At 36.5% G+C, this 26397-nt stretch overlaps 1 long non-coding RNA gene across 1 annotated transcript in view; it reads right to left on the reverse strand.

Moving 5' to 3' along the window:
* The window catches only part of LOC144321944 (uncharacterized), a 429293-nt gene that overhangs the window by 388891 nt on the left and 14005 nt on the right, over positions 1-26397 (reverse strand). The gene's annotated exons all lie outside the window — the stretch shown is intronic.

Here is a 26397-nt window from a genome sequence, read left to right on the forward strand (position 1 = left end):
GGTCGCCTTGGCCGGGCCGCGAGGGCCGAGAACCGGAGACGAGGGATTGGAAACGAACTCTTCCCTGGAATAATCTTGACAATTAAAACTGATATGTTTACTTTTTTGTAGCGAAAAAAAAAAAAAATGCACCTGCAGCATGCAACTTATATTTACCATTAGTGTTGTTTTCAATAAAAAAGTGGTCCATAACCTATAGGAGGAGCATAGTAAGAGAAAGATTAGCTTTACAGAAGAAAGATGACATCAGAGGCAGTATGCAAGAGGAGAAAAATGAAGAGAGTCAACAGCATCCTTGTATAGGTAGAAGCTAATGAGGTAGAAGAAACAAAAATAAAATAAACTGAAATTAATAAATCTCAGGAAATACAAGTATATTTAAGCATTTTCATATCAAGACCTAGAAGAGGGTTCATAAATCAAAACATCAAACTAAAAAGAAACAATATGTAAAAGGAAAGAAAAAAAGAAAGACCTAGTGGGTGTTAAAATCAATACCATGTACCCAGTCTTGCAGCTTATATATATTGAAAAAGGGATTGTAAGCTCATGGAGAAAATGTCTTCTTTTATTTTAATAAACAGCTTTCATAGTGTCCTGCGGAAAATACATTTATGAAAAGCCTAACATACAACTAGGCACCATTTTATTATGGACAAGTCAAAATGAAATTATTGGATGAAATTAGGCTCTATAGATCATAAATGGAAGAATTCAAAGACATTCATGCTCTGAAACATACTCGAAATAGCGGCAGTTTCAGTATTTCATTCATAAAATATCAAGAGAAGTTTTAGCTTCAAGTGTTTTCAGTTCAATAGTAAGATTTCTTTTCCTTAGGTCAATTAATGAACATTCTTTCGTTCTTCTCACAGCATAATTTTGCAAACTCTTGAAATTACAGATTCTCCACAAAATATACAAAGAAACAATAGTCAACTGAGGATATGGGGCAATCAACATTAACTGGAATTCATGCAAAAAGAAAAGTGTCCAAAATCACAGTAATTTTTATAAATCTCTAACTTTCCATATTTTGAGTTATAATTCCACAGGGCCACTGATTTAATATTTTGAATCAAAAATTTTGGCACAGGTATCCCCAGAAAAGAAGTGTTTCTGGTGAAGTCCCTGTGTGCTGTCTTTCAAAGTAGCTATGGGTAAATGAACAGGATGGCCATTTCATCTAGAGTCTAGGGCAAAGCACTCAAAGCAATGAATCAAGAAAGAAAGCAACTGGGGTCCAAAAGCAGACTAGTCAAATAGTAAGATGAGGATCTGAGAATATAATAGAGAAAAAATAAACTAGGATCAAGAGGATAGATTCCAAACATGCAATGGTGAATCATGGATAACTAGCTCAGAGGGAGGCACAGGAGTACTTTGATTTCCTTACGGTCCTGTACATTCCTTGTAGGTAATCTCCTGTGATCCTTTAACCACTGCTAACCACCCAGCCAATTCCTCAGTCAGCTTGAATAATCAGTGGAATAGAGATGCTAAATTCAAGTTCAGCACTAGCGTGGAGTCCTTAACTCCACCATGCACAGCAGGCCAAATGGAGACTACTCAACTCTCAGAAAGCCCCGAGATTCTCTAGGCTCCAAAGGACTGAGTTCTAATCAAGGCAAGCAATGGGATAGTTGAGTATAGCTGGATGGAGAATCCAGACAAATCTCTAAGGATGCTAAGGAACATGCCAACTGCAGATTAATTCCTTTATGAAAATCTCATTTGAATGGTTTCTTAATTCCCTCTTCCTGTTGACTATCACAAAATTGCCAACACTTCCAAACTATGACATCTTGAGAGTACTTCTAAAATCCTCATCCATTGCCAAAATAGCCTAACGTCTAGCTCAGATCATTCTATTTCACAATATTCAATAATTACAGTATTAAAATTACATTTGATGCCCAGTGAAAGACTGGCAAGCCTTAGTGTTTATCATCTACAAATCACAATGTATTTTTTTTTATTTTTATTTATTTATGATAGTCACACACACACAGAGAGAGAGAGAGAGAGAGGCGGAGACATAGACAGAGGGAGAAGCAGGCTCCATGCACTGGGAGCCCGACGTGGGATTCGATCCTGGGTCTCCAGGATCGCACCCTGCGCCAAAGGCAGGCGCTAAACTGCTGCACCACCCAGGGATCCCACAATGTATTTTTGTGTGAATGCTGTTCTTAAGCCCTGACTTGTAATTGCACAGAATGGAGAAACTGGTTCTTATTCCCAGGAGTACAGCTGGAATGTTTTCTCCTCTAAATAATTTTGGAAAATATGCTTTGGGGGCCTGGTATGCCTAACAGAGAAACAGAAGTGGCTTTACTGCAAGTGTCTCCTCTCTGTACGTTTTGGAATTGATTCAGTATCTGTAACACAAAAATAGTGTGCTATGTGCCGTGGTACTTTTTTCAGATAATTTCCCATATCAGTATGTCTGGAAAATATACACACACATATATAAATATATACATATGTATGTGTGTGTGTATGTATATATACACACACACATATATATAAAATCACATATGCATATAGGTATAGAATATTACTACTTTGAATAATTAATGTATTATTATAAAGAAACAAAGTTTGTCACTTCATTCTACCTATAAACATTATACAGTAGGAAGCAACTACTAAAAAAAACATAATAGGGTAACTACACCAATAACTTGCTATTGTTTGGGGATCCCTGGGTGGCACAGCAGTTTAGCGCCTGCCTTTGGCCCAGGGCGCGATCCTGGAGACCCAGCATTGAATCCCACGTCAGGCTCCCAGTGCATGGAGCCTGCTTCTCCCTCTGCCTGTGTCTCTGCCTCTCTCTCTGTGTGTGTGACTATCATAAATAAATAAAAATTAAAAAAAAACTTGCTGTTGTTTGGAGACATTATGGAATGGTTTAAATTTATTACTCATGGCTGAAAAATCTTAATATGTCATTTCTCATGTATTTTTTTAATTATAAAAATTATATCCTCTCTACATAAAACTTAAAAATATATAGGAAAGTACAAAGCAAGAAAACCCCCAGTGTTCTCACCACCCAGTGATAACTATCAGATACCAGTTGAAAGTGTAATTTAAGGTTTTCATTTTACAATTATGTGTGCATTTAGAATGTTAATAATGGAAAATAATACACAGATCTTACTTCCTCATCACTCCAATTATCCAAAGTTGGGAGGCAGTAGAATTTCATGGGCAAAACCCAGCACATACATTGACAGCAGATAGACTGCAGTCATATTCTATATCTGCCACTGACTAGTTGGCATGCCCTGAGTACATCAGTTAAGAATCACTGTCCTTTAAAACAAAGATGATAACCCTATACTGTAAGATGGCTGTAAACATCAAGATTGTGATTGTGTGTGTGTGTGTGTATATATATATTGTGTGTGTATATATATATGCCACAAGTCATGCGGGCACATAGCAAAAATGGAAAACCCATGACCAACTAACTCTAACTCCCTCTCCTCTCCTTCCTAGGATCATACAACTGAAGAAGAGATGGTAATCCAGCATTAAGCAAAGACCCTTCTATCCCAAAGATTTTATATTAAAGCATATATCTGGGAAGCTAGGAATAGGTGGAGTGGATATAAGAAGGTAGTAGGATAGTCTGATTCTTTGGGGGCAATCAGGGAACCCACTGCTAGTGATTTTTGGCTTGGGAACTCCTAAAAACATAGAGCAGCATAGTCATAAGTGAATGAAATTCTACTGAATTGTGAGCCTGTATGAATCACTCCCTAGTTTACCATCTGTGCTCATAGAGAAGATAAAAGTCTCGCTGCCCTGTACTCAGCATTCCATGCATGCTATGGCTTAAATTTAATTGCTGAAGAAATGAAGTTTAAAAATAAATTGAAATTAAACTTTGGTGTCTGTGCACACAGTGAAACAAATTCCTTTCTCGCCGAGTTGCTTTATGAAGCGCCTCTGGGACTATAGCTAGGCTGAATTTAAACTTAACACCCAGATTAGGCCCTCCATCTGAGAGGACAAGGTGAGAAATTGTCCCATTAAACATTATGGAGTAAGTCAAGTAGCCAAGAGTTGAGTGAATCTCCAAGCATCTCCAGAATGTTTTCAGATTTTTTTTTTACCCAAGACCTTTGAGGTCTGATGGCAAACCAGGGCTCTAAACTGTGTGAGTTCACACTGTCACATTAGAAAAACAAGCAGGCAAGCACCAGGCTGCTCAAAGCCTTACTGCTTCCTAGAGGGGCTTAGTGGCGCCTGTTCTCACATTACCATGGTTAACCTTGGGTTAAAGAACATTTGGATAATAATGGCATAAACTTTTCACAGTTCACTTAAAACTTTATAAGGGTTGGTTCTTTGTAGAGAAAAGTGCATTAATATATAAAGAAAGCATGTTGTTTAGCTTAACTATTTGGCCATGAGTGCTTTCGGGGTCACTATTCCAGCAAAACGCAGGCAATTTCAATGTTTTTTTAATAAAGTGAGAGAATGCAAACCTTTAGAGTTCACTTGAATAAAGCTGTATGACCTACATAGCATGCATTAAAAACAATTATTATGCTGTTGCCAGACAGTATGGGGTATATTACCAGAGCTACCATCATTAGGCATGCCTCAGCATAGCTCTTAAAGAATCCAGATGGTGGTTTTCAACTTTATCTCCACGGTGTCCCCTAGGAAGTACGTATTATAATCACAGTTTCCTTCTTACTTCAAAGTTTTGTAGAGCAGAGCCAACAGGAGAAGGGGCTTTCCTGCTGTTCCTGGTACACTATAACTGCACTAGCCATTACCCTCAAAAGACATCAAAATGACATGTGCCAGAGAATGCTCTGATTCACAATGCAAATTTGTAGCCCAGGGGCAAAAAAAAAAAAGGGTACTCGGAGGGACTTCTGATCACAACCCAGACCTTTTTTTTATTTAATTACTTTTTCTTTTCTTTTCTTTTTTTTCAAATTTACTTTGCCATTCCAGTGGAAATAGAAGTGGAAGAAATAAGTTTATGATTTGGTTTCTCAGAAAAAGAATTTCTGGTCAGGTTTCATCACAGTGAATAAAGAAACAGGCAGGAAGGAATGAGAAGATGAAGTAAACCAACTATGGGTCAAACTCTCGTTATCTTCAGAAACACAGCTAAGTTGGAAACATTGCCTGTGTATCTACGGAAAAAAAAAAAAAAAACAGGATTCTTATATATTAAATGCAACTTCCTAAGTGGAGTCACAATGGCACAATGGTTTCAGCTGGGAAATCATTTGGAAGCTGTACAAAATGTTTTGACATTTTGTTGTTACTATTTACATACTGTACAATGAGTTAAGGCTCTACATGCATTGGAGTAATGCACAGTCTTAATATTGGCTTGTCTGGTAATTCAATTAGATTTACTCACCATAAATTTGTGTCAATTAAAACTATAGGATATTTCATTTGATTTTTAAAAAGATGACATTGCTGAATTAATGATAACGAAATTCAAAATGCATATACCCTGTGACTCCAAGATTCAATTCTAATAATTCATCCTATACATTTTCTTTCACTTACATGTGAAGCTATGTTCATGCTAATTGAAACATTTTTATTCATAAAAAACAAAACAGGGACGCCTGGGTGGCTCAGCACTTGAGCGTCTGCCTTCAGCTCAGGGCGTGATCCCAGGATCCAGGATGGAGTCCCACATCCGGCTCTCTGCGGGGGACCTGCTTCTCCCTCTTTCCATGTCTGTCTGTCTCTCTCTCTCATTCTGTCTCTCACGAATAAATAAATAAATCTTAAAAAAAAATACAAAAACCTGGAAACAAGTAAATGTCCATCAGTGGGGAACTAATAATATTACCAGAGACCATACAAGTCATGTATGTATGGACTATTTAATAAGAGTTACCACACATATTGAATTTTAAAGAAGATATAAACAAGGTGTAAAGCATATACCTACTAGTATTTCCAACTTATTTCATCTGTAAGACATCTGTTTTTAAGAACTTTAAAAATTTTTTTATACCTTTATTCCCATTAAGTCCAAAGAGAGATGAGAGATGAGAGATAAATACATGCACTCATGTCCACCAACTGGATTTGGAATCAACTCATTCTTCATTTTGTTTTCATCATATTCATTTTTAAGATGTCACAGTTTTGTTTTGTTTTAAGTATTATTTTAGGACAGCCCAAGTGGCTCAGTGGTTTAGCACCTGCCTTTAGCCTAGGGCGTGATCCTACAGACCCAGGATCGAGTCCCACATCAGGCTTCTTGCATGGAGCCTGCTTCTCCCTCTGCCTGTGTTTCTGCCTCTCTCTCTCTGTCTCTGTCTCTCATGAATAAATAAATAAAATTTTAAAACATTTTAAGTATTAGTTTTTATTTATAAAAATAAATTCAAATAAAAAATTTATAAAAAATAAATTTATAAAGATTTATAATCTTTATAAAGATTTTATTTATTTGAAACAGAGAGAGAGCACATGCAGTGAGGGAGGTCAGAGAGGAAGAAGCAGACTCCCTGCTAAGAAGGGCATCTGCCATGGGGCTAGATCCCAGACCTTGAGACCATCCCCTAATCCAGTGAGCCACCCAGGCGCGCCCTGATTTTTTTATTTAAATTCAACTAGCCAAATATAGTACATCATTAATATCAGATGTAGAGTTCAATAACTCATTAGCTCATCACATCACATGCCCTCCTTAATGCCCATCATCCAGTTGGGGGAAAGGGTTTGATTCTTGATATGCTATGTGAGTAGGATCCTATTTGTTATCCAGGAATTACAAGATGATTCAGCATTAAGTCATGAAGCAACTGGCATAACTCTGACCTAATAAATCTATGATTAATCTTTTCCCTCTCTTCCAGAACAGGGAGATTTAAGTAAGGTCTTTAATCACATATATATTTTTGAAATTTGTTTTTAATTTTTTTTTAACATGGTGGAGTGATAATGCTCCTGGTTGGGACCACCATAAGATTTAAGTATTAACAAGACTTCAGCAATCTCAGAGATGTTTGTTAATAACATAAGAGATACAATTTAAAATATATTACAAAAGGGGCTCATCATGAAAGTTGTGTATAATTTCCTTTTTGAAAGATTATTTTTACATTACTACTCTTTAGAGTACTAATATTAGAATTACAGTCAAATGTGTAGGAAGTAGAGCACTCCTTACACTTACCCCCATCACACATACACACCAGTTCCCCTCCTGTTAACATCTTGCATAAATATGGTACATTTGTTAGAAGTGCTGAGCCAATACTGATATATAAGTAGTAACTGAAGTCCATAGTTTATATTAGGGTTCACTCTTTGTGTGATGCAGTCTATGGGTTTCTACAAATATCTAATGACGTGTATCCACTGTCACCTTTCAACAAATAAGTTTGTTTTTGACTTGCTCTATCTTCTACTCAACACAGATCACCTAATAAAGGAATGAGGTGGCTAAGAGATCAACTATCTTCTCACTTTTTGCCTCAAGTACCTAGTGCCCTCTCACAGCCACAGATAACAATTTGATTGATGAACAGGAGGAAATTTGTGAATCATAGCATTTTTCTACATCTCTCTTCTCAGGAAAGACTGCATTAGAAACTATTATCTGTAGAGATGACCATTTTAGCCCACAGGCAGGGACTATTTATGGCATACTGATAGGTATATGAATATAAAGGCAGCTGGGCTCTTGGATGCAGATTTGCATGGTATAGCACTTTATCAACAACCACACTCTAATCATAAACTATGGTGTTGACTCTTTTAAAACAGGCTCTAAAAACATCTAGAGTCACTTACCTGTGAGTGATTGATCTGAACTCTGGTTGAATTTTCATTTACCAATTTCTACTTATGAAGTTGGCCCATTGGGTGACCTTCAAAGTTTCTTGTTTTAACCATTTATGGTCCAATCATACTTGAATTATGTGTTTAAAAAAACAGGATAAATCATAAACTCACAACATGTGGTATGGTGCCTGTTTACAGGCACATCAAGTTTAGAAAACACAAACTTGTTTGGAATTAAAGAGAGAGAGAGAGAGAGAGAGAGAACAAATTACTCCTTTACCTAGAATGATTTATTTTCCTAGAATGACATAAAAACCACTCCCACAATATTTGTGGAAAAAGATCTCATTTCTTTTTTTTTTTTTTTTAAGATTTATTTATTTATTCATTAGAGACAGAGAGAGAGAGAGAGAGAGGCAGAGACAGGCAGAGGGAGAAGCAAGGTCCTCGTAGGGAACCTAATGTGGGACCCGACCCCGAATCCTGGGTTCAAGCCCTGAGCTGAAGGCAGACACTCAACTGCTGAGCCACCCAGATGTCCCAGAAAAATCTCTTTTCTAAAGTAAATTATGTTTGGCATTTTTATGACAGAATTAGAACAAAAGTTCAACTTTGACCTGGGTTCTACTCTGGTCACCAATTTAAGGCAAAATATGGCCCACAGTAATATAAAGGCTTCAGTCTGGAATAAAAATAAAGTCTCGACTCAGAACCTGTAATTTAAATGAAATGACTTTTTATAATATAATTCATAAACATAAACAAGCTTAAAAGGTTGTCAAGATGTGACACCTTTCGCCATTAAAATTTCAATGTGACAGTCGACCAGAGCAAGCTGCACATTTTTTTGAAGGATGCTGCTTAAGAAATATGGTTAATCTTTGTTTGGTTAATCAAACAGTAGGAAGTGTTGTAATAGATAATTGGGCTACCCAGTTTGTCATTATAATTTGACATTTACATAGGTCATTATATATTCAAAATGTTCTACAACCATTTTTCTTGGTTCCATCGATATTACCTTGAGAGGTAAATTAATTCTTCAATTCATATTTTACAAATGAGCAAGAAGAAGCAAAGGATGATCAAGCAAGACCCATGCAAAGCTAAGAAATTCTTGCCCTGCCAGGTCTCAGCCACTGCTTCTGGTCCCCTGAGGAAACTTAAGCCTTTCTAGTTCAACATTTCCACAGAGAAGTAAGCTGACAAACACGCATTCACAACCAAGGCCCCTCATGGTTCTGGCCCAGGTGGTCCAATTATAGATTTAACTTCAAGTGAGTTTAGATATGAAATAATATGGCAAGTCATAGTTACTGTAGTCCTAACAATCCTTCATTTTACAACAGCCTTCTTCGATTAAAAATAACATGCCTTTACCCACAAGTACAATTTTCTTTCCAAGTTTCCCCCGTGATTCTGTTTCTTCTCTCACTTGAACAATACAACTACTGTGCAGACTCCGTTTGCAACATTCTGGGAAGTTCTCAGAATCTGCCCCAATATTACAGAGAAGAAAGGAGAACCATAAGAAGAGCACATAAACGTGCGAGATAATAAGGCCATTATCTGACATTTGATTGAGAAACTTGATCAGCAAAAAGAATTCACATCCTTTAACACAAGTGCCCTTATGTACTTTCTTTTCTTTCTCTTTCTTTCACTTCTTGACTCCAAAGAACCCCATCACCGTCACCACCACCCACAACCCACCCCCTGCCCACAATGAACTGACATACAGAGCCACCTAACTGAGTGGTAGTGTTCTCTCTACTATGGGTAACAGAAGCTGAAAGAAGCTCGTTGAACTCAAGAAGTAAGGATGCCACTCAAAATGCTAAATGATCATTTTGTGTAGTCCATCTGGATGATAAATTGAGTTTTTCAGCTTTGAAGGGATCCTACCAGAATTCAGATGCTGAAAGTAGAATATGTAAATTTTTTAGGAGCATCAGTTAGGCTAAAAAAACCATTTTTAAGGGATATCATGGATAGTAAAGTCTCTAGATCCAGATGATCTGGATCAAATCCCAAACCCACAAAATTAATTTGGTCAGGTTGAAGACTGTCAGACTTCATGGCATTAATAAGCATGATAAAGAACTTTAAAACAAATTAATTCCATGAGCAAATTCAGTTTCTGGATCCTACCATAAATAATGCTATTCTTGTTAAATGACATTTTATGTTAAGAGCTCAGGGTGTTAACAAGTCCTTGTGGTGGCAAAAATAGATAAAATTATTAAACAAATTTATCATCCCTAGAAACAACTATTCTTTCAATAGCAGGATTAAATTTTTTTGCCATCTAAAATAAATCTCCCTGAAAATATATTTCACATGCCTAAAGTGCTACTAAATAATGAGTAAGATATGGCTTGATATTTGGTAGTACATGCATATAGGTGTGCACACATAATCTTATAGTTAGCTATCAAGAAATGAATAAAAAATTATGTATTGTTAAAGTTGTGCATTGATCCCCCATTTAGAAGCCCAAAGCACAACCAAACAAAAAGATGTTTGTGCCAAATGACATTTGAAACTAAAATTTTCTCTATATTTCTGGAAAAAATTATAAATATCGTTATCGACAGCATAAATGTTCTACAAATATTTGTCAAATAAAGTCCTGTATATATACCTACAAAATGTATTAAATGTCACCTGAAAGTGAACAGAGAGCCATAATTAATAGTGCAAAATGGATACTGCTCTGAACAATAGTGTCCCAGATGCCAAACCTAAACTTGCATTCATTCTATATCTATCTGTTAATTCATACCTGGCATTCTAGTTTCAGGATGATTTCTTCCAATTTTTACTGAATAGAATCAGAAGAGGATAATATTCATTCTCATATGTGATTTTTCTGATTTTTGTTATTTAAATCTTAAAGATCCCATTACATTTGTTTCATGATTCAATTCTTTCTTCATTAAATACATAAATAAAAACAACCTCACCTTCCAGTAATGTTTGCATATGTCCTTGTTTGCTAATTGACCAGACTAGTAGTTGTCCTCTTCCATCTATTCTCATCATTTTTACGTTAATAAACGATCTGTGACTTGTACTTGAGTGGTAGAGTTGTGTTCAGAAGTGGCGAGACACTCATTTCCTTGAGTCAGGTAATGAAAGTTATATTTTATGGAGGCAAGACTCTGATTTTTACTAGCCTTTTTTAAGTACATTAACAGTGTAGGCTATATTTTTGAAAGCATCTATAAATCATAATGTGGCATAGCTGTAGCACTGTCTATGCTTATATGCCCAAGAGCTCTAACAGCATACTGGCACACACCATCCCTACCAAAAAGCCAAAAGGATGCCCTTGAAATTCATTTTTAACTCCTCCAACTTGATTTGAACTACAAGTAAGGGATAAAAATCAATGGATATTTATTTTATATGCACAAAGCAGCATGCAATTACCAGGGCAATATAATATGATTATCAATTTGTCATTTTCTCTTTTTTAGTTTTATGTCCTTTTGAAATAGGTTACATAATAGAGCAAAATGATAAGAGTAACTGCACAAACATTTAGGATTAAGTACTCTGAAGCTTTAACAATGATACATAGAACCTGGCAGATTTACAAATGAATTCTATCACAAATCCTACCAGCCCCCTGCCCCAGTGCTTTCCACCCTACCCCACCCCTAGTTCCCGATTCCAGCTGCCATGCAAATCAACACATCTTCAGATATGAAAGAAATGAGATTTCCTACCATTCTTAAGTTTCTCCCAGAGAACTCACTACACTGAACCTTTCACAACCTCTAAACTGTATTGCTGGTATCATTAATAAAGTTGGATTGTTCATGCTGAAACATTCTCTATACCTCAGTTTCTTCACTGATATAACACCCAAGATGTAAAAGTCCATAACCATAGAAAGATAGCATTAAAAATGATCTTAGAAATTGCTATGTCTAGGGGCACCTGGGTGGCTCAGTAGGTTGAGCATCATATTCTTGGTTTCAGCTCAGGTCATGATCTCAGGGTCTTGAGATTGAGCCCTGCATCAGGCTCAGCACTGAGTCTGTTTGAGTTTCTCTCTCTCTCTCTCTCTCTGCCTCTTCACCTCTCCCCTTCTGTCTCCTCCCCCCTTCTCTCCTCTCTTTTTCTCTCTTTGCCTCTTCCCTCCAATCTCTCCCTCTCTCTTTGCCCTTCCCACCTCTCTCTTGTGTGCTCTAAAATAAATAAATCTTAAAAAAAAAAAATAAAAGAAAGAAACTGCTATCTCTACTGGCAAAAGAATGAAAGTGGACCACTACCCTATACCACACAAAAAAATAAATTCACAGTGGATTAAAGACTTGAATGTGAGACTTCAAGCCATAAAACTCCTAGAAGAAAATATAGGCAGCAAGTTCTTGGACAACAGTCTTAGCAGTATTTTTGGACTATTCTCCTCAGGCAAGGGCAACAAAAGCAAAAAATAAAGAACTGGGACTACATCAAACCAGAATACTTTTACACAGCAATGGAAACCATCACCAAAATTAAAAAGGCAACATAAGACTGGATATTTGGAAATCATGCATCTGATAAGAGGTTCATATTCAAAAAATATAAAGAACTTAGACAACTTCGTATCAAAAAACAACCCAATTAAAAAATGGGAAGATTTTAATAGACAGCTTCCAGGAGAAGACATCCAGATGGCCAACAGGCAAGGAAAAGATGCTCAACATTACTCATCAGAAAAATGCAAATCAAAACAATGAGGTACCACCTCACACTTATCTATTATCAGAATGGCTGTTATCAAAACAATAGGAAGTAACAGGTGTTGGGGAGGATGTGGAGAAAAGGGAACCCTCTTTTAATGCACTAATGGTGGCGATGTGAATTGGTGCAGCGACTCTGGAAAACAGTATGGAGTATTCTCAAAAGATAAGCATCAGAACTACTCTACAGGTGTGCTGGGGTGGCTCAGTTGGTTAAGCATCTACCTCTGCCTTGGTTCACGATCCTGGGATCCTTGGATGGAGTTTCGCATCAGGCTCCCTGCTCGGTGGGAGCCTGCTTCTCCCTCTCCCACTCCCTCTGGCTTGTGCTCTCTCTCTCCTTCTCTCTCTCTTCGTCAAATAAATAAAATAACTACCCTACAATCCAGCAATTGTACTACTACATATTTCTTCAAAGAAAACATTAATTCAAAGAAATGTATGCAATTTTATATTTATTGCAGCATTAGATACAGAAGCCAATCTATAAAAGCCACATAAGTCTCCACTGACAGATGAATAAATAAAAAGATATGGAGTGTACACACACACACACACACACACACACACACACACACACACAGGAATATTGCTTAGGCATAAAAAAGAATGAAATCCTGCCATTTGCAACAAGACAGATGAACCTAAAAGGTATTATGCTAAGTAAAAGTGGTCAGAGGAACACATCCATCTAATTTCATTTACACATGGAATCTAAAAACAATCAAAACAAAACAAATGAGACACAGACTCATAGGTATAGGAAACAAATTTTTGGTTACCAGTCAGAAGTGTTGGGGAAGGGTGGAGGGCAGGTAAAATCAATAAAGAAGATTAAGAGGTTCAAACTTCCAGCTACAAAATAAGTCATGGGGATACCATGCACAGCATAGGAAATATAGTCAATAAAATGATAATATCTCCATACACTGACAGGTTATAACCAGACTTATTTTGGGGATCTACTTTTTTTTTTTTTTTTTAAAGATCACTATGTCTAGAGTGGTGTTTCTCAACAACCTTTTATTGTCACTCCCCAAGGAGACTTTAAACATCATTTTCCAGGGCACCTGGATGGCTCAATGGTTGAGCATCTGCCTTTGGCTCAGGTCATGTTCCCAGGGCCCTGGGATTGAGTCCCACACTGGGCTCCCTGTGAGAAGCCTGCTTCTCTCTCTGCCTGTGTCTCTGCCTCTGTGTGTCTCTCATGAATAAATGAAATCTTAAAAAATAATAAAAAAACATTTTCCAAGTTGCTCCCATATGAAATGTTAATATCACAGATATATCCAGAAATAACATAAGATATATATACATAGAAATTTTAATAGGCATAAATACATACATATATGTTTGTTTCCTATGTATATCTGTGCCAGGAATGCAAAGAGAGTAGGATTTTTGTCCCTTTAAGAACCAATTTTTGCCCCTGGGGCATTTTCACCATTGTGTCCTATGCATTTTTCAAGTAAGGAAATAGGACTGAAATTGAGCTAGTAAAATGGTAAAAATATACCCCTAACACAAGGGTACCAGCCCATTATGTTGAGACAAAAGTTGTACTGCCTTTGACATCCATTAATGAGGTATTGAAATAGCTCATCTCTGAGATTTAAAAAAAAAATCTAAGGAAGAAATGATACTACTATTAGTTATATGACCCTAATGCTTCCCCTTTTTTCTTTTACTAATCATGTGGACACTTTACCTTTCATCAAGATGCTAACACTAGAAACATGAAACTGCTCTCTTTCTCAAACTATTCATGACTTCTTTTTCCATTTGATTTTTCTATCACAGCAGATTTTTTTTTTTAGATTTTATTTAATTATTTGAGAGAGAGAGTGAGCACGAGCAGGGGGAGCGGGAGAGGCAGACTCCCTGCAGGACCCTGGAATCATGACTTGAGCTGAAGGCAGGTGCTTAACTGACCTGAGCCACTCAGCTGCCCTACAATAGCACTTTTTCTTTTAAAGAATTTTTTTAAAAGATTTTATTTATTTATTCATTCATGAGAGAGAGAGAAGCCAAGGGAGAAGCAGGCTCCCTGCAGGGAGCCCAACACAGGACTCGATCCTGGGTCTCCAGTTTCACGCCCTGGAGTGAAGACGGTGCTAAACCGCTGAGCCACCCGGGCTGCCCGACAGCACCTTTTCATAGAATCCTCCACCAGTAGCAAATCAGCTGAAAAAAAAAAACATGTGCATCCATAGTATGCAAGAACATGGGCACACATGTGTATAACACATACATCAACACAAGTACACATATCAATCATGGGGAATACACATTCTGCAGTCCCCGGCACCAGGACCAGAGGTCACCACACAATAAAATGAACTGTAGAGGTTGCTCATGATGGTACATAACCATTTCGGCTTCACGTCTGAGTATGACAAATTTCTGACTAACGCAGTTCCCTTCAGTGCAGCTTAAGTCACTCTATGGAACTAAACCACTTAATATGACAATATTTGACAACATAATAGCAAACAGTTGAGAAGCACAATCAATGAAAATAGATCAGGGCCAGGGCAAAAGGCAATGGAGGAGAAGATGGCTGACTCAGCTCCCTTCTAATTAATCAAATGGATCACTCAAAACTCTCTGGAAATAAGGCTAAGAAGAGCCTCAGAAATTCTGACTAGCAGAAGTATTTTTACATGATGGGTACTGGTCTTTGTTGTTCACAGAAAGGATGGTCTTGGCAGGATTTAGTTTCACAGTTAAAGTGGTAGAGCTTGCATGGTAGAGGCTGTTTGTAGTTTTATGACAAGAAAATGGACTAGAAGATGGGATCCAGATCCTGGTCCTGGCTTTGAGCCTTACATATTCTCTTTTGCTGGGAAATTTTCTTAACCTGTCAGAGTTTCTCCTGTCTTAGGGATAGGTTATTGTGAGGTCAAATCCAAAGGTGGTCACACGTTATGCCAGGCTAACAACTCTTTACAGGAATAAGGAACACCTATTTTACCACATTGGTAGTCTATAGTCACTGTTACCTTTTCTTTTGTAATCCAAGTGTCAATCAAGCAAGATTTTATTTTGCATTTATTTCAGCAGGACAATATTAAACCATGAACAAATTATGAATCTAGGAACATTGCCATACCCCTTAACGTCTTGATGACGCATGCCAAAAATTGCAAGCCCAGAATAGGGAGTCCCATAAAAAGTATTCTCAGAACCAGTCTCCTTTCAAATCCTTCTGAAAGGATGTCAAGATTTTCCCTATTATCCTGAGCTTCAGATTCTTACTATTATTCCATTGAGAAAGCTATTGAATGTGGCTCACGATTCTGAATACGGAAATGGAGGCAGTCATAGTAATGGGGATCTGACCATCAGGGGTTCAAAATGGGGAGAGAAGATTGCATACAGAAACACACAGACTCAAGGGTAAATACCCTTTAAAAAAATAAGGAGTTTTTACACAACTTAGTATGTGCTGAATGTGGTACACTTGTGAATTCTATTAAGTGTTAGGTAGGGTAGTTCCTGTTTCCCTGGTTCCCCAAACATGAATATAGGCCTGAAATAAGTATAAAAAATTTTGAAGTTTATTTTTTATTTTTTTAAATATTTTTTTTAAATTTATTTATTCACAAGAGACACAGAGAGAGGCAGAGATACAGGCAGAGGGAGAAGCAGGCTCCATGCAGGAAGCCCAATGTGGGACTCTATCCCAGAAATTCAGGATCATGCCCTGGGCCAAAGGCAGAGGCTCAACCGCTGAGCTACCCAGGCATCCCAAATTTGAAGTTTAGATAAGGAGTTATAATATATATGCCATCTGCTCAGTGACGCTATCCCCAATACTCTTGCAGCCAGAACTAGCAAGCATGGAGGGGAGTGGCATCCCTTCTAAACCTCCTAAAAGCTCACATCACATTCCACCATGTCATTAAGCTCTTGGCGAGTTAGCTCCTACATCTATCCCCATCCCCAATTAGCCTAGAGGCTCCTTCTGATTAAAGGTCAAGGTCATTTATCTTCTATCCTGAAAATGATGGCTAAACACTCCATAAGTGTTTACTAAGTTAAAATGTACACAGAGAAAACACTAAAGGTTATAACTTTCATGTTTTTACAATGACACCTTTTAATTATATGACATTCTTTCTACATTAATAGTGTGTCTCTAGGGCACCTGGGAGGCTCAGCCAGTGAAGCATTTGCTTTCAGCTCAGGTTGTGATCCTGGGGTCCTAGGATCCAGTCCTTCCATCAAGTTTCCTGCTCTGTGGGGAGCCTGCTTTTCCCTCTGTCTCTGCTTCCTCTTTCTCTGTCTCTCATGAATAAATAAAATCTTTTTAAAAAATGGTGTGTCTAAAATTCCTGCACGTGCTAGTTTAAAATACAGTCTATAGCAGAGAGGGGAGCAAGAAAAAGAGAGCTTTGAAACATAATTCCTACTAAAAAAGAGAAAAGTAAATTATTAGAAAGCCCCATTAAAGCTTATGATGGTATATTCTACTCCTAACCTTTAGCTCAGCCTCCCATTTGTAATGCTATTGATCTCCTGAGCACTTTATTTTAAAGAATGTTTTTCAAGGTTATATTAGGCTTAACAAGTGAATTTCTGCCTTTTATTTTGACAAACTGTATGCCTGCTCCTTAAGGAGAGAGAGAGTTAAAGGAGAACTTCTAATGGAATTTCAGCACAATTAATATTTGGCTTAACTTTTTGATGACTAAGGCTCTCTACCTCATCCAAAGTAGGTTCGATGTGAATCTTGCTCTTAATTGTGAATTTATTTCCTAGGTTCTCAATTGTTCTAATTTGTTAACTGCCTGTAGGCAAAAGACTTCTGTGTAACCAAGCATGTTTTACATGGAGAAGCCAAAGGTGAGAAAGGCCAATCCATATGAGTCACACTGCTCTTCACTCACCTTCTGTAGTCACAAGTTCCTGATCAGTGTAGTTAACTCACTGTAGTTATCTCCAGTGACCTAGAGAACTGGAAGGTAGAGATTCTCTTGGCTGAGAATGCCCAACAGTAATCCATGTATTGTCAACAGATTGTGTTGAGTTGCCCCAGGCTTCAGCAGTTCACAGGGAGTACAGATTATTAGAATAGAGTTGGGCTCAATTTTTTATTATGCTTCTGTCATGGTTTGTTGTTACTGATTTTTTAGAAGGCATAGATGCTGTGTCTGTCCCCCTAAGGGATAGTTCAGGTGTACAAGTGGGCTTTACGATAAAACAGTCTCATCTGTTTATGCCACATTTTCACTAAATTATGTGTCACGAAACACTAGTAATACCCAAGATAATTTTACTTGAGAGATGATAAACAATGATTTTGTTGTCATGCACTCATTTTAATGGGTACTAAAAATATATAAGCAACACATCAGATCTGTGCTTTCTTACATATCATTGCTCAAGAGAAGGCAAATAATAATACTTAGAAAGTGCCAAATTATGTCTGTGATGCACAAACAACAATTTTTGGGAAATATTGCTTCATACCAAAATTTGATTCCTTAAGAACAGAAAGTAGGTAAGTCACTTAGATAAAATAGTTTTATAATTTTAACCTGTCATTTCACCTTCTGCTGTCACAGAGCATTCAGCTCTAGATCAAGGAAAATACATATAAAATCTTCAGAATGAAAAGTTTCAGCATGACTTCTGCATTTAGATTCAGCAAAGGTCAAATCATTTCCCCCAAAACATGAATGTAAAGCAATTAAAAAAAAAGAGGGGGGAGGGGATTATAATGTAGTTAACCTTTATCCCCAACTGCATTAAGATGTACAATAGTCTTATCCTGTCTTACCAAAAATATGAATACGTTTCCAGGAGGGATTTTTCTAAATATGACTCAAATGTGTGGATATATTGCTGAACAAGTAAGTATATTTTAATTTCTGATATTCATTCACAGAAAAATGAAGAGGGCTGAATCCCTATTTTTGTTCTCTTCTCCAGCTTTCCAATGCCACAGAATATGAAACTCATCATGATCCACCGTCTGCCTGTACTCCAAGCTCATCGTTTTCTGCCTTCCTCCTGATTCATTATAACTTGCACACTTGAGCATTCTGTAATTCTGGACTTAGAAAGCTCTTTCCCTAGAACCTTCTACATATTATTCCCTCCCCTCTGCCAGGAACTCCTTTTCCCCATTCCCTTCTTAAGGTATCAGCTTATATTTACCTTCTCAAAAAGCTATCACAACCATGCTACTCAAGAGGATTCTTTTACTCTGTACCACCTCCTTCCTCTGCTTTCTGTTCATTGCTTTTACAATCAAGAGAAAGAGGCTATTAATTTCTTTACTTAATTTGTGTGTGTCTACTTCACTCTCTTTCCCTTGAGTGGAAGGTCCATTAGAGCAAGAACTGCTCCTGTTTTCTACATCATTTTTCTCCTAAGCACGGGCACCCAGAAACTTTGTACACAGGAAGTGCCCTTATTAACTATTTTTCAACAGTTTCATCTCACTGTTAAGTTTTTTAATAATACATCCTATCAAGTTTCTCTGAAAAAATTCAGTGTTCACTATAATAAGTAAATACCTAAAATAGGGCAAATCTGGCTTTGTCTCTTTTAAAAATGTTTGTCCAAAACCAAAACTCAAGGCCTGATCCTCAGCACTTGGGTTCTGCACCTTAGCTTTGCATTTGGAAAGTGTGATGAATTTCTCGCTTACACACAAAGTCATACCAATTTAAAACCCTCAACTCCAGAGCGTCAGGAGCCATCCAGCTCTTTATAGTCTTACCAGTCCAATTTTTCTTTCTGCAACATGCTCTTTGATTAATTATCCAACTAGCAACTAACCAGTCCTTTCCGCAATTTCTTTGTTGAAATCTATTTTTCTCCTTGACATTTAAGTTTTTCTATCTTCCTTGAACCATTTTTCCATCTATTACGTTCTCTTCCATTTTACCCATGAAATGAGTCACTTGAAGACTACCTTTTACCTTTATGTTCCAGCGCATGAGAAGGAAAATGTGTAATATCTCAACATGTTTACTTAATTCCCTCTTTTGGGATTCCAGTGATGTCCTCTGAGTTACAAGTTGTACATTTTTTTGAGGAAAGGGTTTTCTTTCTTTACAAAGTGGTATCATTCCACCTGTCTTTACTGAATAGTTTAATCAGCTCAATAAAGTCTTGTTCAGCACCTACAACATGGTTGGCATGGTCCTGAGGAACAGCAGAGAAAAAAATATTAAGTCCAGGCTTTCTTGGACTTGCAGCAGTGCAGAATCTTCAAGTTAGAACTTATGTTTGTGTGATTTCATACATGTGCACACATCCAAACCCACCTACATACCTTTGTCTTACCATATGCCTGCTGGAATGTGAGGATTCTCTACAGAGGAAAAGGAGAGAATGTATATTGAAAGACCCTCAGCAATACTTGTCACAAGATTATTACTCTATTTAATTAGCCACATCCAAGAATTAATATAAAAACATCCCAAAATTCAAGAATATACTATGTCATCTCTAGGCTCCAGGCACATATGATCCAGTTAGGAAGAAGAAACAAAGTAATTTAACTGACAACATGACCAGGTTTCTTGCATGGCATAATCTCTCTTCAACCTCAATTCCAAATACCTGAAGGACTTTATGCTGAGTATCGACACTTTTCTGAAACATGCCATGTCCTTTCACCATTCCATTCCTCTGCAGATGTTGCTCCAGCTTCCCAACATTCTCTTGCTACTTTTACCCTTCATCCCTCAAGACCCAAGTCAGGGGAGTAATATCCAGCTCAGACCCTTGTTCATAAAGGTTCTCAATACATGGTGCTGAATGAATAACTATAGGAACAAGTGTAAGGTTGCTATGAATTCTACATTGATGATGCAAAAGCATTAAGTCCTCTAGATTCAAAGAGAGAGAGAGAGAGTTCAGGGTAAGTATTCAAAAGGAAAAAGGACTGTTAGAAAATGTAAAAACAACTCTGTATGCCAGAGTGAGAAACCATTTGAAAGCAACAATCCAAACAAGATTTAGATGCACAAATTTATTTTCTTCATTCTGAATATTGGTATTCTACCTAATATCCATGATGAAATTATAACAAGTTTGCCTTTGTACTGAAATGTCACTTATGCTATCTATAGTATATTTTTTGAGAAAATGATCTAGTACATTAGGTCTGTGACCTTTGATTCCTTCTTGGAGGAAAGCATTTATTTCCTCCACAGCTAAAGTGGATTTTCTAGGTTAAAGTCTTCTGATTCATTACTGATAGTTTCAGTTCTAACTCTGATCATCTTTAATACCCTTCTTGGTTATTTATAAGGCAAAAATACAGAATAAACTTTAACAGTTTAAATAATACAGCCCATTTTGAATATACTTGCCTCCACACCATTAACCTAAAATGCTGAGGACGCCAATATTTATTTATCACAAAACCAACTACATGAATAACTTATATAACAGAAATAAAGTCACAGTTATTTTAATCATCTCAAGATAAAATTTATGAAAGCAGAGGCAAATTGTTGCTTGGATTGGGTCAATGTGTTCATACAGTTCAGAAAACACTATTCTTAATCAGCAAAACTCCTTTTTTGTCTATTCCAAACATCCCTTTTGGGTTTACACAAGTTGTATATTTTGTACTTATATGGACAACTCTAGTCTAAGCCAGAATTCTCTTACTAAGGTCAAGAGATCTAATTTGAGTCTTGAATTGCCTTTAAGTCCCTTACTGGATAACTCTGAGCATGTTGATGGAGCTGTTGAGATTCAGCTTCCTTCTCCGCAATGTGAAGATAAATATGAAAAGAAGTCCAGACATCTTGAGGCTGCTTGTGCAACTCTAGAATTCTGTGAAGGTTTATATAAGCTCTTCTGGGCATCTAGGAAGGAAATTCATTTTATTGGGAATTTCTCCCAGGGTTGGCCAAGAGCTTATCTCTAGGCCTTGGACTGGTTACCTAAATTCCAGGTCAATGTGTTATTAAGTAATTATTTTTTAAAAAGGTAATATCATGACTCACACAAATATAACCACTTATAAAGAACTTTCAATTATTAATTAATGAGGGATCCTTCAAGATGTTACCACTAGTAAAATGTTGACCTCATTTACAGAGCTCAACCAGAATTCTGAAATGTATTTATGAGAATGTGAAAAACTAATCTTTTGCAAGATAATAATTGATGGCATTCCACCAGATGAGAGTCATTTGCATCTCTACGGACAAGAATTATTTATTTTCAATTTTCTACAAATGCACTTGTAAAATAGCTCAAAAGTGATATAAGGTAGAAATTACCCAGAAAGATGCACAAGATATGTGACTAAGGAAACTTTGGAGTATATTGCACAATTCTTCTATACAAAGATCCCCAAAATTAATTAGATAACCATATACCTTTTCTTGTCCTAAGTTATACAATCGCCTACCATACATTAAAGCATTTGTTCCCAGTTAATATAAATATTGGAAATCTCAAATTTTGAAATAGAAAGGGTCTTAATTTTATTTAAAGGACTTCTTTTCCTTGATTTTAGACACATAATCTTGGTTCAAGCAAAATGTAACTCACATAAGAGCTTATCTGGTTGAAGTTGGTGGTTTCAAGAGTGAGTATCAGAGGCTTCTCAGACTGTCCTCATTTTTGAGGCACCCTCTCATGTTTAAAAATCATTTATTTAATGATTAATGTCTTTTTGGTGCAAGATATACATCAATTCAAACTCATTCGAAGCTACTTGATGTCTATAAAACCTTTAGGCAGCTGTTAAATGTTAAAGAGGTTAAAAGGAAAGGATAATAATTATATCAAATTGTTTCAGTAAGATTTTTAAAATTTTAAAACATAAAAAACCCAAAATGTGGAAATAACCCAAACATCTATAAATGCATGAATAAATAAAACATGGTTTATACTACACTAGAATATTATTCAACCATGAAAAGAAATGCAATTCTGATAAAAGCTCAATATGGATAAATCTTGAAGACTGTGTTAAGTGAAATAAGTAAGTCACAAAATGGCAAAAATTGTATGGTTCCACTTCTATGAGGTATCTGGAGCAGGTAAATTCATAGAGACACAAAGTCCAACAGTCATTACTAGGTGTTGAAGAGAAGGGAGATTGGGGAATTAGTGCTTAATGAGTATAGAGCTTCTATTTGAGATGACAAAAAAGTTCTAGAAACAGATAGTAGTGATGGTTACACAACATTGTGACTAGACAATGTGTCACTAATTTGTACACTTAAAACGGTTGTTATATGTTATACGTATTTTACTACAATAAAATACAGAAAGGAATAATGAGGGTATAGTTTTAAATCCTGGCACATAAAAAGAAGTGTATAAAAGATAACTCATCCTTATCAAAATTTTATTGTACTTACTAGTAGTAAGTCTACAAAGGTTCATACTGGCAGTTAATCACAAACTTCTTGTTATAAAACTAGACCTAATGATATGCTATATAAACCTTTACTTTTACTTTTTTATTCCAGATCTCAAAAACCTCTAAGACAATAATAAAAGATCCATGATATCTACCCAAATTACAACCTACTCTATAGCTATACTAACCAAGACAGTAAAGAATTGGCAGAGGGATAGACACGTAGGTCAATGGACCAAAGTAAGAACCAAGGAATAATTTCACACGAATGTACCTAACTCATTTTTTTGTTTGTTTTTTTTACGAAAGCTCAAGAGCCATTCAATGAAGGAAGGATAACCACTTTACCTAATACTGCTGGAGCAATTGGGCATCCATAAGCAAAAATATGAACTTTGGCCTAAACCTCACACTTTAAATTAATAAAAATTAACTCCAAATGGATTACAGATTTCAAATAAAACGTATCTAGAAACATTATAGAAGAAAAATCTCAAGGTCTAGGACTAGGTGAGGTGCTCTTAAACTTGACATAAAATCATCATCCCTAAAAAGAAAAATTGGGAAATTGGGTTTTAGCCATTTGCACCTTCAAAGCCCATGTAAAGAGGAAGAAAGATAAATTATAGACTGCGAGAGAAATTTTTCAAGCCATATATCTGGCAAAGAAACAATATCCAAATTAAATTTTTAAAAACCCAAAACTCAATGTTAAGGTAGGTAATAATCCAATTAGTAAAAAGGCAAAAGACATAAAGAGACATTTCAATGAAGAACATACACAGATTGCAAACAAACCATGAAGAGGTGTTCCAATTCACAATCATTGGGGAAATGTAAAATTAAAACCATGAGACCACACTACCACCTATTAAAATCGCTAAAGTTGGGTAACCCGGATGGCTCAGCAGTTTATCACTGCCTTCAGCCCAGGGTGTGATCCTGGAGACCCAGGATTGAATCCCACATCAGGCTCCCTGCGTGGAGCCTGCTTCTCCCTCTGCCTGTGTCTGCCCCTCCCTCCCCCCCCCTCGTTTCTCTCTCTCTCTGTCTCTCATGAATAAATAGAATCTTTAAAAAATAAAAATAATAAATAAAATTGCTAAAGTAAAAAAAAAAGACAACACCAAATTTTGTCAAGTTTGCAGAGAAACGTATAAATGTAACATCAACCTCGCAACTACACTCTTGGGGTATTTACCCTAGAGAACTGAAAACTTAAACTCACATAAAAGCCTGCACATGAATAATCACAGTATCTCTATTTGTAATAGCCAAGAACTAGAATGAGCCCACGTACCATTCTTCAACAGGTGAGTAGCTAAGCAAATGGATGTATGTCCACAGTAATAAATATCACTAAGCAATGAAAGGAACCAGCTACTGATGCACATAACAACTTGGTTGAACCAGAAAAGCATTATACTTAATTTAAAAAAAAGAGCCAGCATACAGAAAATTTATTTGAAAAAATAATAGGTGAAATTTTCCTGAATCTGGGGAAGGAAACAGAAATCCAGATCCAGGAAGCACAGTGAGCCCCCACTAAGAACAACCTGAGGGGGTCCACACCAAGATAGAGACTAATTAAAATGGCCAAAAGTAGCGATAAAGAGAGAATTTTACGAGTAGTAAGGGACAGGAAAGCATTTACAAACAAGGGAAGCCCCAATATGCTATCAGCTTATTTTTCAGCAGAACCTTTGCAGTGCAGAAGAGAGTAGCATGATATATTCAAAGTGCTGCAAGAAGAACACCTGCAGCCAGGAACACTTTATCCAGCAGAGCTATCATTCAGAATACAAAGAAAGATAAAGAGTTTCCCCAACAAAAGCTATAGGAATTCATGAGCACTAAACTAGGCCTACAAGAAATATTAAAGGGACTCCTTAAAGAGAAAGACCATAAGCAGAAGGAAGAAAAGTAGGAAGAAGAAAAGCAGTCAAATTAAGTGCATCTATAAAAATCAGTCAAGGAATTTACAGAATTCAAGAAGGTCAAGTCTGACACCATAGACCTAAAATATGGTAAGAGAATGGGTTCAAACTTAAGTGACCATCAACTTAATACAGACTGCTGTATATGTAAGATGTTGTATACAAACCTAATGGTAAACCACAAATCAAAAACCAGTAATGATACACAAACAATAAAGAAAAAGGAATCCAAGTATATCGCTAAAAAACCCAACAAATTGTGAGAGAAAAGAGCACAAAAACAGAGACAAATTACAAAAATCACCATGAAACAAGTAACAAAATGACAATAAGTTCACACTTATCAACTTTGAATGTGAATGGACTAAATATTCCAATCAAAAGACATAGGGGGATGGAAAGGATAAAAAAGGAAGACCCATCTATATGCTGCCTACCAGAGACTCATTTCAGAACTAAAGACACCTGCAGATTGAAAATGAAGTGGTGTAAAGCATCTATCATGGAAATGGAAGTGAAAACATAGCCAGGGTAGCAATACTTGTATCAGACAAAATAGACTTTAAAACAAAGACTGTAACAAGAGACAAAGAAGGAAGTTATATGATGATTATAAAGAGAAAAAATCCAACAAGAAGGTATAACAACTGTAAATATTTAGGCACCCAATATGGGAGCACCAAATACATGAAGCAGCTAATAACAAATATAAAGGAAGTAATTGATAGTAATACAATAATTGTGCAGACTTTGACACCTCACTTATATCAATGGACAGATTATCCAAACAACAACAACAAAATAGTGGCTTTGAATGACACATTGGACCAGGTGGATCTAGTATTTATAGAACATTGCATCATAAAACAGAATACACATTCTTTTCAAGTATACATGGAACATTCTCCAGAAGCGATCACATATTATGACACAAAACAAGTACCCGCCCCAAATTAAAAAAGACTGAAGTCATACCATGCATCATCTCCGACCACAATATGATGACACTAAAAATCAACCACAAGTAAAAGTCTGGAAAGAACACAATACATGGAGGTTATATAACATGCAACTAAACAATAAATGGTTTGACCAAGTAATCAAAGAGGAAATAAAAAGATACACTGAGACAAATGAAAATGAAAACATGATGGTCCAAAATCTTTGGGATGCAGCAAAAGCAGTTCTAAGAGGGAAATTTAGAGTACCACAGACCTACCCCAAAAAGTAATAATAATAATAATAATAATCTTACATCTAAGGAACTAGAAAAAGAAACAAAAACAAAACAAAACTAGGAGAAGGAAAAAAATAATCAGACTGGAACAGAAAAAAACTAAATAGAAACTAAAGAGAACAGAACAAACTAATGATGCCAAGAGTTGTTTCCTTGAGAATGTCAACAAATTGATAAACCCTTACCAGACTCATTAAAAAAAAAAAAAAACTGAAATAAACAAAGCCAGAAATGAAAAGGAGAAATAACAGGCACCACAGAAATATAAGGTATTATAGGAGAATATTATGAAAAGATATATGCCAACAAAGTGGGCAACCTAGAACAAATGGATAA

This window comes from Canis aureus, chromosome 10, assembly GCF_053574225.1.
Source record: "Canis aureus isolate CA01 chromosome 10, VMU_Caureus_v.1.0, whole genome shotgun sequence".
In the NCBI taxonomy this organism is placed as follows: Eukaryota; Metazoa; Chordata; class Mammalia; order Carnivora; family Canidae; genus Canis; species Canis aureus.